The sequence below is a fragment of the Schistocerca americana genome, chromosome 1 (genome assembly GCF_021461395.2).
Source record: "Schistocerca americana isolate TAMUIC-IGC-003095 chromosome 1, iqSchAmer2.1, whole genome shotgun sequence".
In the NCBI taxonomy this organism is placed as follows: Eukaryota; Metazoa; Arthropoda; class Insecta; order Orthoptera; family Acrididae; genus Schistocerca; species Schistocerca americana.
In genome coordinates, this window is record NC_060119.1 from 183,861,162 (window position 1) to 183,876,241 (window position 15,080).

The window sequence follows — 15,080 nt, forward strand, 5'->3', positions numbered from 1 at the left end:
CGAAGATTTGCGGACTGAGATGACTGGCATCGTTGCACTAAGTGAAAGATTTAAAAACAAAGACAAATAGCATCTTGTGAGCGAGATGGCAAATAAGATATCTGGGACGAAATATAGAATATAATTAATCTAGGAGAAACCCAGATATAAGTAATAATGCTGAGGTGAATACTATGAGTGAGTGAATGAATATCACTATGGATTCACCGACGCCATATTTAATTTCTATGCAGAAGTAGTGGCTTTGCTACCAACAGTGTGGCACCATGGGAGAACTGGTGGAATGAATGGTAACTTACAGGTGACTTACGCGGGTGCCCAGAAAAAATAAGCTGCAGGGTTTGTTGCGGTGATTCCGTCAGATCCCATTTGCATGCTATCCCCAGGAGTCCCAGAGTCACCCAGACAGAAGTAATGGTAGCATGAGTCATGAATATAGAATTCTGCAGCAAGGGATTCCCGAATAATATACCTGGTGTTTCCCAGTGGGTGGAATTAAGGACTGCCTGTAAGCTACCTCGTGCGATGGTAGTGCAGATTATTAACAAATGTAGCATCATGGTTTAAGGGTTTTGGGTGTTTCTCCTTTTCACTTAACACTTTTAAAATTTTCTATTTCCTCTATGATTAATTTAATTAATTATTGAAAATGCTTAAATTTTGCTATTTGCATAAGGCAAAGTTGATGGCAGCGGCATAACTGCTACAGTGTTGCATATACAAAGCTTTCAAACCTAAATACTGCACGACACATTTGGAGCAACTGGGAGATTTCTACAGCAGACTGGGAAGTTGCAAGTAGGCATCGTATTTTTTGCCCGAAGTTATTCCAAAATTGTAACGTGTACATGCAGGGAAGTGCGTTTTTCTTCTCTTTTTACACATTACAGCACATGCAGTACCACAGCATCTGTAGGGACGTATGCAAGAGGGGACAAGATTCTAAAATAGCCTCTTTTCATGTGGGAATGCTAGAGTAATTCTTGTTGATTATCAAAAAAAGTAACCGATCATAGCGCCACTAATTAATACTCCTCAAAGTGAAGAAACAGGAAAGAAAATATGGTGATCCGGACCCAGACCTCTACGGTTATTAGGACTGAAGCGAGCAGGGTGCAGGGTGCTTGAGAGCGTCAAGAAAACATTATTCACAACAAAACATTAATTAATAATGAGTGCAGATCCAGTCAGCTGAAGCGAGTGTGTGTCGCCGTCAGTTCTGCTGCGTCACGGAAGGCTCGTTTGGCAAACGTTACGTCACAGCTCGGTCGGTGGCCCCAGACTTCAGCAGACGTGCTCCTCGCTGCACAGCGGTGGACTGTAGCCTCTGCGGGCCAATCTCCGAAGCGCTCTCACTGAGGACGTGCGCCCAGTAGACTCGGCCTCCAGCCCAGCCTGAAGTACTCGTCGCGTAGAGTCCGACCTGCAGACACCAGTTAGGCCGGTATTACACTATCAAATTTCTTTGTCAAAGATTTGATCAAAGATGTGATCAAATATTCCGTCAAATATATTTGACAAAGATCTTTGATGTAGCGCTAGAAGGGGTATTACACTGTCATCAAATTTTTCGTCAAAGTTCAAGATGGCTGACAACAACAACTTATTAACCGCATCAGTTGCATGTACCGCAATTGCATTGCGTGCGCACATGCGGAAGAGAAGTGGGGGAAAAAAGGAACCATACATACGAGGTTGACAGTCTTAAATTCCTGTGATTTCAACTTGATGATAAATTCAGTTGCGAGGAGCACACCACAGAACTGCAGAAACGCCTTAACAAATCTGTATTTGCAATTCGAGTGTTAGCAGACATAGGCGACATAAAAATGAAAAAGCTTGCATACTTTGCCTACTTACATTCAATAGTGTCATATGGTATATTTTTGGGTAAATCTTCAAATCAAACAAAAGTTTTCAGTGTCCAAAGCGTGTAATACGTATTATTTGTGGAGTAAATTCACGGACGTCCTGCAGAAACATCTTCAAAGAACTGGGTATACTAACTGCTGCCTCTCAGTGTATTTACTCCTTAATGAAATTTGTCCTAAATAATATATCTCTTTTTCCAACAAACAACTCAGTTCATACATACAATACCAGGAACAAAAATGATCTGCACAAGGACTTAAAAGCACTTACTTTAGTTCAAAAATGGGTCCACTACTCAGGAACTCTCATCTTCAATAATTTGCCAGCAAACATAAAAAATTTAGTTACAAATAAAGATCAGTCTAAAAGGAGCCTGAAAGACTTATTAGTGGCCAACTCCTTCTACTCCATTGCCGAAATTTTTAAGAGAAACAAATGATGTATTGTATATATTCATACTATTAGTATTGTTATTTCAGCTTTAAAAAAATTGTCATGTTCCACACCCACAAGGATCTCCTTAGCACGGATCTATGGAACGAAAAACTGATCTAATCTGGGTGAAGCCGTGGGTTTTACGACGACACGATAAAAGCATTCAACAAAACTTGTTACGTGAGCTTACAGTGGAAGACGTCAAGTCGTACATCAATTACTTAAGAATGGATGAGCATACATTTCAGTATGTCCTCAGTGAAGTATATCCTCATATCACAAAGCACAATATTCACTTAAGAACTGCTACATCTTCAGAAGTCAAGCTCACTGTAACACTCCGATTCCTTGCTACAGGAGAGGGTTACGTTAGGTTAGGTTAGGTGGGGTCAGGTCTCCAATTTTCTTAATCTATTTTTGTATTCAGGGTGACTCACGTTGTAAAGCGCCTCATCAGCTTCATACATCTCTATTAATTTTGTAGTTGTCGGCACACACCAATTGTATTCACCGGCAATGTTTATAAAAACACTACAGACGACAGAATGCTGCAGCGATGCTGGCGCTCCATGTGGTAACATGTCACATTGCAGTGAACAGAAGACAAGCGACTTCTTTGATCAAATTTACAGTGAGGCCCTAGATTTGATAAAATATTGGACGACATTTGACAAAGTTCCCTATCACACCATCAAATATCTTTGACAAAGATTTTTGACAAATATATTTGACTTCACTTAAAACTTCCGGGCTGATAGGCCGTGGTCGAAGTATAAAACTGTCTCCTGACGTTTCGTCTCCGACTGCAGGAGACATCCTCGGAGGTAAAACGGCGAACTGCGAAGAGAACTCGAGGAAGCGCTGATTATATAAGCAGTACAGAGGGCACTACAGTCGATCACGTGGCGTCGGCTATGAGATTGTCTCTGGTGATGCCAACATTCTCGATTGAAAGTAATCGATCGTCATGCTTGCGGTGCAACGCTGACATCCAAATTTTATCCAGTTTAACACCTTCGTCTTTCCTGTTAAAATTATTACGATGTTTGTCAATCTCGATAGCCTCTCTATACAAGCGTGCATAATAATGCGAGGTTTTTGATATGACGCTTGTCTCGCTGAATTTTATTTCATGATCACCTTCCTGGTAAACATGTTCCGCTACGACCGATTTATCCGTGTGACCCGGGCGGCAATTCCTCTTATGTTCAACAAGACGGGTGTTCACACTTCTCTTTGTGGTACCGATGTAAACCTGTCCACAACTACAAGGAATTTTATATACCCCCGGTGTAGCCAAAGGGTGACGTGCATCTTTTGCCGACCTTAAAAAGAGGATTCATCAGACGCGGCGAGCACTGGCGGTAACCAGCAGTAAGCTTTATCATCTCCACTTGGTTCTTAGTAATACTATGCAGTGTGGTGATTGGAATAAGATTGATGGTATAACATTCAAATCTATGGAAGTTAGTGCAGAAATATCAGCAAATAGGCAGAAGAAGAAGTTCAATAACTTACAGAACAACATTTCGGGAGGTTCAGTTGAGGACAATTCACGAACGGTTATTAACCTGTCTGATAAAGATTTGTCAAAAGTTTTGACTCACCCTCGTAATATCCAGTCGACAATTAGGTCATTAGAGACGGAGCACAAGCTCGGATTAGGGGAGGATGTGGAAGGAAATCGGTCGTGCCCTTTCACAGGAACATTGCCAGCATTTGCCTGAAGCGAATTAGGGAAATCACGGAAAACCTAAATCCACGTGGCCGGACGCAGGTTTGAAACGTCCTCCTGCCGAGTGCGAGTCCAGTGTGGTAATCACTGCGCCACCTCGCTCATTGGCTGAATAGTTGAGTTAAAACTGAGCTACTTGTGAGTCCCTGCTCTGTCACCAGTATGACCATGTCTGTCCGTTGCAATGATGTCACTGTGCTTCACTTATGGACCGGAGTGCTCGGCCAGTTCCGGGTGTCGCAATCGCTTCCGTGTTCGCCTTGGCTGCTCGGCACTTCCTCTCAGCTGTGCAGTTTATCGGTCGCTGACTCAGGCGGTATCACTTCTGGTGTCGCCAGTGAAGAACTTCAGCAAACTTACAGTGTTAGCCTGCGATACTATTCCAGGGCGCAACAAAACTTTAAAAATACTCATTCAATGTATGCCACTTATCTACGTCTATATGATTACTCCCTAATTGACAATTAAATGCGTGGCAGAGGGTTCATCGAACCACCTTCAAGCTATTTCCCTACGGTTCCCCTCAGTAACAGCGCGCGGGAGAAAACGAGCACTTAAATCTTTCTGTGCGAGCTCTGATTTCTCTTATGTATCATGTTGATCGTTTCTCGGCGAGTACATGGGAGCCAACAGAATATTTTCGCTTTCGGAGGAGAAAGTTGGTGACTGAAATTTGACGAGAAGATTCTGCCGCAATGAAAAATACCTTTGTTTTAATGACTGCCACCGTAACTTACGCATCATGTCCGTTGCACTCTCTTCCCTATTTCGCAATAATAAAAAACGAGCTTCCTTTCTTTGAACTTTCTCGATGTTGTCCGTCAGTCCCATCTGATGCGGATCCCATGCCGCAGAGCAATTCTCCAAAAGAGGGCAGACAAGCGTGGTGTACGCAGTCTCTTTAGTCGATCTGTTGCATTTTCTAAGTGTTCTACCAATAAATTGCAGTCTTTGATTTACTTTACCCATAACATTATTTATGTAATCGTTTCAATTGAAATTAATCGTAATTGCAATCCCTAAGTATTTAGTTGAATTTACAGCCTTTAGTTTTGTATGATTTGTCGTGTAACCGAAATTTAACGTATTTCTTTTAGTGAGAACTTCACACTTTTTATTATTTAGAGTCAACTGCCACTTTTTCACCATACAGATATCTTGTCTTAATTGTTTTGCAGTTGGTTTTGAACATCTGATGACTTTACAAGACTGTAAATGACAGTCATCTGCAAACGAGGTGGGAGGGCTGTTCAGATTGTCTCCTACGTCGTTTATGTAGATCAGGAACAGCATAATGCCTATAACTCTTCCTTGGGGAACGCAAAATATTCTTCGTCGTCATTCCGTCTCAGGCCACAAGTGGACCATCGAGACCATCCGACCGTCGTGTCATCCTCAGCTGAGGATGCGGATAGGAGGGGCGTATGGTCAGCAAATCGCTCTTTTTATTTTATTTTATTTATTTATTTATTGTTCCGTGGGACCACATTTAGGAGAAGTCTCCATGGTCATGGAACGAGTCAATACATGAAATTATAACACGATTGTAGAAACAGATAAAATGAAATATAAGAAACATATTCAGGCGACAAGTCGTTAGTTTAAATAAAGAAAATCAAGAATGTAACACTGGAATTTGCTTAATTTTTTTATCTTTTCCAGGAGCTCCTCGACAGAATAGAGGGAGTGAGCCATGAGGAAACTCTTCAGTTTAGACTTAAAAGTGTTTGGGCTACTGCTAAGATTTTTGAGTTCTTGTGGTAGCTTATTGAAAATGGATGCAGCAGAATACTGCACTCCTTTCTGCACAAGAGTCAAGGAAGTGCATTCCACATGCAGATTTGATTTCTGCCTAGTATTAACTGAGTGAAAGCTGCTAACTCTTGGGAATAAGCTAATATTGCTAACAACAAACGACATTAAAGAAAATACATACTGTGAGGGCAATGTCAAAATTCCCAGACTATTGAATAGGGGTCGACAAGAGGTTTTCGAACTTACACCATACATAGCTCGAACAGCCCGTTTTTGAGCCAAAAATACCCTTTTTGAATCAGAAGAATTACCCCAAAAAATAATACCATATGACATAAGCGTATGAAAATATGCGAAGTATACTACTTTTCGTGTTGAAATGTCACTTATTTCAGATACTGTTCTAATGGTAAATAAAGCGGCATTTAGTTTCTGAACAAGATCCTGAACATGGGCTTTCCACAACAGCTTACTATCTATCCGTACGCCTAGGAACTTGAACTGTTCCGTCTCGCTTATAACATGCCCATTCTGTCAGATTAAAAAGTCAGTTCTTGTTGAATTGTGGGTTAGAAACTGTAAAAACTGAGTCTTACTGTGATTTAGCATCAAATTATTTTCCACAAGCCACGAACTTATATCATGAACTACATTATTTGATAATGTTTCAATATTACACACAAGATCCTTCACTACCAAGGTGGTGTCATCAGCAAACAGAAATATTTTTGAATCACCTGTAATACTAGAAGGCATATCATTTACATAAATAAGGAACAGCAGTGGCCCCAGCACCGACCCTTGGGGAACGCCCCATTTAACAGCGCCCCATTGGGACTGAACATCATTACCACTCTCAATATTGCGGAGGATTACCTTCTGCTTTCTGTTCTTAAAGTAGGAGGCGAACCAATTGTAAGCTACTCCCCTTACTCCATAATGTTCCAACTTCTGCAGTAATATTTTGTGGTCAACACAGTCAAAAGTCTTCGTTAAATCAAAGAAAACACCTAACGTTCGCAACCTTTTATTTAATCCGTCCAAAACCTCACAGAGAAAAGAGACTATAGCATTTTCAGTTGTTAAGCCAGTTCTAAAACCAAACTGTACATTTGACAGCAAATTATGTGAATTTAAATGCTGCAGTAACCTTGTATATACAACCCTCCCGATAACTTTAGCAAACACCGATGGCATAGAAATAGGTCTATAATTGTCAACATTATCCCTGTCTCCCTTTTTATAAAGTGGCTTCACTACCGAGTACTTTAATCGGTCAGGAAACCGAGCACTCCTAAAGGAAAAGTTACAGATATGGCTAAGTACTGAGCTAACATACGTGGAACAATACTTCAGTATTCTGCTAGATACCCCGTCATATCCATGAGGGTTCTTGGTCTTTAGTGATTTAATTATTAACTCAATCTCCCTCTTGTCAGTATCATGGAGGAGCATTTCAGGTAACAGTCTCGGAACGCTTTTTTCTAAGAGCGCTATATGATTCCCTGTTGGGACTAGGTTTCTATTTAGTTCACCTGTTATATTCAGAAAGTGATTATTAAGTACTGTACATATATGCGACTTATCAGTAACACGGACATCCCCACTACGCACTGATTCTATATTCTCGACCTGTCTCTGCAGACCAGCCACTTCCTTTACGACTGACCATATGGTTTTAATTTTATCCTGAGACTTAGCTATTCTATCTGCATACCACATACTTTTTGCCTTCCTAATAACTTTTTTAAGCACCTTACAATACTGTTTGTAATGGGCTGCTGCATTTAGATTTTGACTGTTTCTAACGTTTTGATATAATTGCCACTTTGTTCTACAAGATATTCTTATCCCTTTAGTCAGCCACCCAGGCTGCCTGTTTGTGCTAGTACCCTGTTTTGAACGTTCTAACGGAAAGCAACTTTCAAAGAGCACGAGAAAAGTCTTGAGGAAAGCATTATATTTATCGTCTACTGTATCAGCACTATAAACATCTTGCCACTCTTGTTCCTTGATAAGGTTTACAAAAGTCTGTCCAGCAACTGGATCAGCTTTCCTAAAAAGTTGGTAACTATATTTAACATGTGTTGCAGCACAAAAATCTTTTAGACTTAAAATTTGTGCATCATGATCTGAAAGGCCATTCACCTTTTTGCTAACAGAATGCCCTTCGAATAATGACGAATGAACAAAAATATTGTCTATGGTTGTTCTACTGTTCCCTTGCACTCTCGTTGGAAAGAATACGGTTTGCATAAGATTATATGAATTAAGGAGGTCTACCAGCATCCTTTTCCTTGCACAATCACTTATACAATTAATATTGAAGTCACCACATATAACTAACTTTTTGTATTTCCTATAAAGTGAACCAAGAACCTCCTCTAGCTTTAGCAAAAATGTTGTGAAATCGGAGTCTGGGGATCTATAAATAACAACAGTAAGAAGTTTAGCTCCATTAAATTTAACCACACCTGCACACATTCAAACACCTTTTCAGTGCAGTACTTTGAAACATCAATTGACTCAAATGGGATACCGTTTTTCACATACATGGCTACTCCCCCACACCGAAAAGAGCTCCTAGAAAAGCTGCCAGCCAACCTGTATCCTGGTAAAGGAAGCCTCTGAATTATCTCCTTATTTAAGAAGTGTTCAGATATACCAATAATTTCAGAGTCAACATCTATAAGCAGTTCACTAACTTTATCTCTAATACCTTGTATATTTTGATGAAATATACTAATTCCCTCATTAATCGTATACCCAAGCTTTGTAGAAAGTGGTTTCTTTGTTAGAGAGACTTCCCTTAAGCAGGAATACCTATCAGCTGACTTCAATCTAAAAAAGGTACAGCTCTAACACCCACAACTACCGGAATTTTCCCATGAGTGATCCCACCACCCCCACCTATGCTGTCACCTATAAGTTTTGCCAACCTCCCCTTCCCATACCTGTTGAGGTGCAGGCCATGTCTAGTGAAACCCGTCCTACTGATAGACTCCACCGACACCACTGAAATGTGACTCATGCCTTCTGTCATCAGCGCACCCCCAAGTCTCATGTTATTACGCCTGACGGCTGTATTAAGATGAGGCCGATCGTGACGCTGAAACAGTTCCACGAAATGCACATTCGTGTTGCCAGTCTGAGTGGCTATCTTTTCCAGGTCACCATCTATGTCATACTCCCCATCCCTATCAATACTATTACCAGCCCCACCCACAATCACTACCTGATCCTCTTTAGTAAAATCCCTACATAACCCCCCTATGTTAAAAGTCACCTGAGCCAATCCTGCATTAGGCTTCACAATGCTGGTTGTTATGATGGTTTTCTGTGACCGGAGCCGCTAATATTCGGTCGAGTAGCTCCTCAATTGGCATCACGAGGCTGAGTGCACACCGAAAAATGGCAACAGCGCATGGCGACCCGGATGGTCACCCATCCAAATGCCGGCCAAGCCCGACAGCGCTTAACTTCGGTGATCTGACGGGAACCGGTGTATCCACTGCGGCAAGGCCGTTGCCTAGCGCCAGATAGTACTTCTGTTTTATTCGATGACTTTCCGTCAATTACTACGAACTGTGATCTACTTGACAGGAACTCACGAATTCCCTGTTTCCTTACAAAATTTCACATCTGACCCTGTTAATGGATGCTATTGCATTATTTTCATGAGTTTTATTTTTTAAAGTCGACTGGCATAGTCAGAAATTAATAAAATATGTTTGGAAAGCTACATTTTTTATGTTGTTGGGGTAAAGTGTGACCCAGGCAAACATTCGACAAGATGAATGTTGAAAACCTCCAAAAACAAACTGCGTTGATACAATCGATTCTTACTAGCCTAGGATTGAACCAAGGTGAGTCTTCCCCTTACTCTCACCCCCTCCCCCCTACTCCCCAGTCCCCCTTTCCAGTTAGACAATTTATTGTGCAGCCATGTCAACTGCACTTCTGACATCGTAATTCTAAGATTGCATGTTGGGCTGTGTTGGAAGCTACAGAATTTGAGAACAACCCATTTCTTGAAGTAGAGAACTTTTCAACCTTGATTTTTCACACTTTTTTCCAAATATTGAATGTGGTCTCGGCGAGCCGTGACGGATCTCCCTACTGTTGCCATTAAATTTCGCAGGACGCGAAGGAGGTTGTATCATTGTAGGAATGTGAGATGCAGGGGAGCTACAATGCAGCTACATTAATTTTATGCTGGGAATTGGGACCACAAATCGCACACGATAGTGTTGGGATGGTCCCTTTCGGGAGCCTGGTAAGGGCTGCACGAGAGAGAGCAAGATATCTGTTTTGGGACTGTACTTTGACACTGTTCTGTAAATCGTCACAGATGCCTTGAATGTAGGACCACCGAAACCATCACTGGGCCGAAGAAAAAGCAGAATTTCCCGTAAACATCCTGTGGTAGAATTCTGAACCAAATTCCAGTATTCCTCACTTTGCGGACGCCAGTGTACAGCAGTACTGTGTGAAATTTTGAGTATTAACTGTATGTATGATGGACCTTCTGAATATCAGTTACTTTGCGGGTTTGTCGGGTATGTAGTGCCGAAAATGAACCCCAGTCGTCTACGCTTCTTTCGCTTTCCTTTGAGGAAGACAGTTTGAGACACATCAAAGAGAACCGGCCTTCGCCACTCGCCAAACTGCGCAAGCGTTTGGTACGTCCCATGCCAAAGTGTGAATTGCTATCCATGAACAACAGCTTCAGCCATATCTGCAGAAAGGCGAGGCAGCTGCAACGGCAGTGCTATTGACAGCACTGCATACTCCAACCATAACTCCCGACTTCGGTGTTACAGACGAGTGCACTTTCAGTCGAGGCATCATTGTCAACACGCGCGTAACTCATGTTCGGGCAGACAAAACTCTTAAGGTCAATGGTTATAAGTGACCTACACTGCTTGAGTATGACCATATGAGTTGGGATAAATTGTGATTATTGAGCCGTATCTAATACCAAACACAATGACGGGATCGATCCAACTCATTTTCCTCAGAGATGTTCTTCCTGCCCTCATCGTGAGGTGCCAATGCGGGTTAGTCATATAATGCGGTTGCAAACCGAGTGAGCTCCAGCCTCTTTGATGCAAATGTGTGACTCCGTATGGACTCCACATCCCTATGTCGAAGGAGTTCAGAGAGGGATCTGTTCCATGGCCATCAGATCTTACAATTCGTGACTAATTTTTGTGGACTAACATGGAGACCATGGTGCCTGCTGCTCCTGCAATATAAGAGGAGGACCTCGAACGAAGCCATGGCGCAACTGAGATACGAACACATACAATCACTTACTTCACCGCGTGCGTCAGTCTCTACACCTCAGACGCAAATTCAGCAGTCAAGTTCGACATAAGAAGGTTATAACCCTTTTGTGGTGGACCTCAGGATTTGTAGCTCTTGGTGGATTTATTAACGAAATATGGAGCATCGGCTCCTCATCGTGTCCGAACCGTTCTGTAGGCTAGCTTTGAATCCACGCAGCGACTGAAAAAAGATCATTTTAATTACCGTCCTACTTAAAGTATTACGCGTTCCGCAGGCGCACTCCATGCATCCATGTCTAATGAATTCCATAAATAATTAGGATACGAAACGCAATCCATAGATTCTTTGATACCACTGTTCTCAAACTTCGACGCCTCACAGGGTCTCAGTTACGCCTTTCCTGACAGTGATTTGCCCTGGTAGTAACGAAAAAAATTTCGTCATCCGGCAGAATATACTAAGCGTTGCGTTTTTTTTTTTTTCACGTAACTTATTGTACGGATCACTGGCGCCGGCCGGAACGGGAGATGTACTGAATGAGGATACTTCTCACAGATAACACTTGTGCCTTTGTTATTTCATATAAGTACATCGGATTTTAGTTTAATTAGTTATATGTTGCGTGGGTGATTAGAATGATACACAGTGGTGGTGTAGAGCGAGACAGTTAACAAACTTGTAACGTAATTTCTATTTAAAATGGCTACACGTCGATCATGTCGTTTGTTGCTATTTTTTTTAATGAAAAAGTTAAGATTCTCAACCATCCCCGCTGAATATAAACGACGTTGTGGACATTAGTCTTGAGCTAAAGACCCGACTCGTGGAAGGAACAGAGTTGGTGTACAGCTTGATGTTTAACGCAAACACCAGTTCTTTGTTTTTCTTCTGTGCAGAACTGCTAATATATGTTAACCCAATGTATAACTCAAAATCAAAATAAAAAATACAAGAAAAGCGGCGTAGACACAACTCACCAGAACCTCAGCTGCGACATTGTTGTGTTTAAAAAGAGTTTTGACATGACTGTCGTTTCTAACTGCCGCCAAAACGCAAGTACGTTCTGTAATTCGCTTTCTGCATCCAAAAGCCGGGACAGCAACCAAAATTCACAAGCAATTATTTTTATGTTTGTAGCATACATTTTATCAACACGCAAAGTGCTGTTGTGAATTTCAGAAGAAAAACCGTTATGTTTACGATGAAACATGACGTGAAATGCTATCCATAGTTACTGATGAAATCTTCCAAACGACTGAAGAATATATTGGGTCGATAGGTATTTATGCAAATCTGAAATTAATAAGTAGTTGTCATACGCGAGAGGTACTTATTCTTCATGAAACGCTGACAGGTTGATTGGATTGTTAGAAACTGCAGACACTGGGTATCGAAGACTCTATCCGAAGATCGAAAATCAGATGTAATGTCTGCAGAACAAACTAAATTCTTTGGTTGCGAAGTAGATGACATCGAGTGGCTTGAGCACCAACAGTTTTCTTGGAACTGACAATCAAGGGTAGATTTTCTAGACCACATTGCGACAAGCGGTGAAACTGGTAGTTCAGCAGAAACTAATAGTTTTAATAAGCCTAGTAGAACTTCACAGAGCTCTGAAAGACGTTAAGTCGATACAAGGCGCCAGGAGTAGATGACATTCCCTCACAATTATTGAGATCCTTGGGAGAACACAGTGATAAAACTATTCCACCTCGTATACAAGATATGTGAGACAAGTGAAACACCCTCATACTTGGAGAAGAATGTAATAATTCCTGTTCCAAAGAAGACAGACGCTGGTAGATATGAATACTACCATCAGTTTAGTAAGTCATAATTTCAAAATACTGACACCAACTATTTACAGAAGAACGGAAAAAATGGTAAAGCCGCCGACAGAGAAGTTCAGTTTGGGTTCTGGAGGAATGCAGGACCATGTAAGACAGTACTGATACTCCGATTTATCTTAGAGGATAGCTTAGACGATATAAGAAGGGTAAAACTATGTTTATAGCATTTTTAGATAAAATACGGGGAGCGAAAGGTTATCTATAACTTGTACAAAAACTAGCTATTCTCTTGAGAATGAAATGCGCTGTTGGGAAATGAAACCAGTTTTAAAAACAAATTTATATTATTTCTTCTTGAAAATGGCTTCTAGTCGATAAATGACATTCCGTATAGATAATGCTTAATATTGGTTTTTGACAGGGGCGGATTTAGTTCAATGGCGTCCTCCCCCTCCCCCCCCCCCCCCCCCCCCCCATCGCTAGTTTCATGTTGACTTTCGAAGTTTTTAGTATTCATACGTTTTTTACTGTCCAACAAAATAAAGACTCCAAAATGACGAAACTGTGGTAAATATTGGAATGATTTAAGAAAAATATCGTGCTTATGAAACGCTACTGGCCCCTTATTCGCAAGGAGTCATAATTGTTATCGACGTGGGTATTTCAAGCTGTTTCCATATATCTAGATTTCCTGAAGGCTATTGCCATCGTTTCTCACAAGCAGCTTCTAGTTAAAACGCGTGCCCATGGAGTGTCATCTCAGCTGCGCAACTGGATTCGTGATTTCCCTTCAGCAAGATAACAGAAATTATTCTTTCTTCAGATATGAAAATGTTCAAATGTGTGTGAACCAAACTGCGGAGGTCATCGGTCCCTAGACTTACACACTAACTTAAACTAACTTAACGCTAAGAACAACACACACACCCATGTCTGAGGGAGGACTCGAACCTCCGGCGGGAGGGGCTAAGCAATCCGTGACAAGGCGCCTCAAACCACGCGACTTCAAATATAACTCGTCGAAGTTATTATTGTGGTGTCATTGTGAGACACTGCAGGAGTGCCGTCTTCAGTGTTTCAAATTTCCCAGTAGGCGGGGTGTGCCTGTAGAATGTCGCTTATGGTGTGAGCGTGACTGGAGAGGTTGCACAGCTAGATTACAAATTTCCGTGTACCATCCACCACATCCATTAGATTAGGAAATGAGGCACTTAAAGTAGTAAAGGAGTTTTGCTATTTGGGGAGCAAAATAACTGATGATGGTCGAAGTAGAGAGGATATAAAATGTAGGCTGGCAATGGCAAGGAAAGCGTTTCTGAAGAAGAGAAATTTGTTAACATCCAGTATTGATTTAAGTGTCAGGAAGTCATTTCTGAAAGTATTCGTATGGAGTGTAGCCATGTATGGAAGTGAAACATGGACGATAAATAGTTTGGACAAGAAGAGAATAGAAGCTTTCGAAATGTGGTGCTACAGAACAATGCTGAAGATTACATGGGTAGATCACATAACTAATGAGGAAGTATTGAATAGGATTGGGGAGAAGAGAAGTTTGTGGCACAACTTGACCAGAAGAAGGGATCGGTTGGTAGGACATGTTCTGAGGCATCAAGGGATCACCAATTTAGTATTGGAGGGCAGCGTGGAGGGTAAAAATCGTAGAGGGAGACCAAGAGATGAATACACTAAGCAGATTCAGAAGGATGTAGGTTGCAGTAGGTACTGGGAGATGAAAAAGCTTGCACAGGATAGAGTAGCATGGAGAGCTGCATCAAACCAGTCTCAGGACTGAAGACCACAACAACAACAACAACAACATCCACAGTACCATAACACTGCAAAATGAGTTCGACCATCCGAAATCAAATCTCTAGGTGATCTGGTTGAAAATTAGACTGTTTAACCATAGGACCTGGATGAAACATCACTTCAGCAAAACCATGTCCAAGCGACGCGAATGTGAAGTCTGCCCAAGAATGGCGGTAGACAACTCGTTGCACCAGTGTGGTGCGGAAGCAGGTCCGAAACATGCAACACGGGGCTCAACCACTTAAGCATAGCTTTGTGGCTTTAACGGCTTCTTCTGGAACGAATCGGAGCGAAATTACCGAGCGGTACTTTTCCGCGCCCATCGTACGAATCAATTTACGCAGTCACAGTAATATTCTGATGGTCTAAAGAACCAATATCAACGAACCCGG

General features: G+C 41.6%; 1 protein-coding gene and 1 pseudogene across 3 annotated transcripts in view; one reads left to right on the forward strand and one right to left on the reverse strand.

The window, feature by feature from the left end:
- LOC124544859 (organic cation transporter protein-like) overlaps positions 1-15,080 on the forward strand; it is a 189,997-nt gene that overhangs the window by 107,091 nt on the left and 67,826 nt on the right. The window lies entirely within an intron of this gene.
- LOC124558177 lies at positions 9,210-9,327 on the reverse strand (annotated as a pseudogene).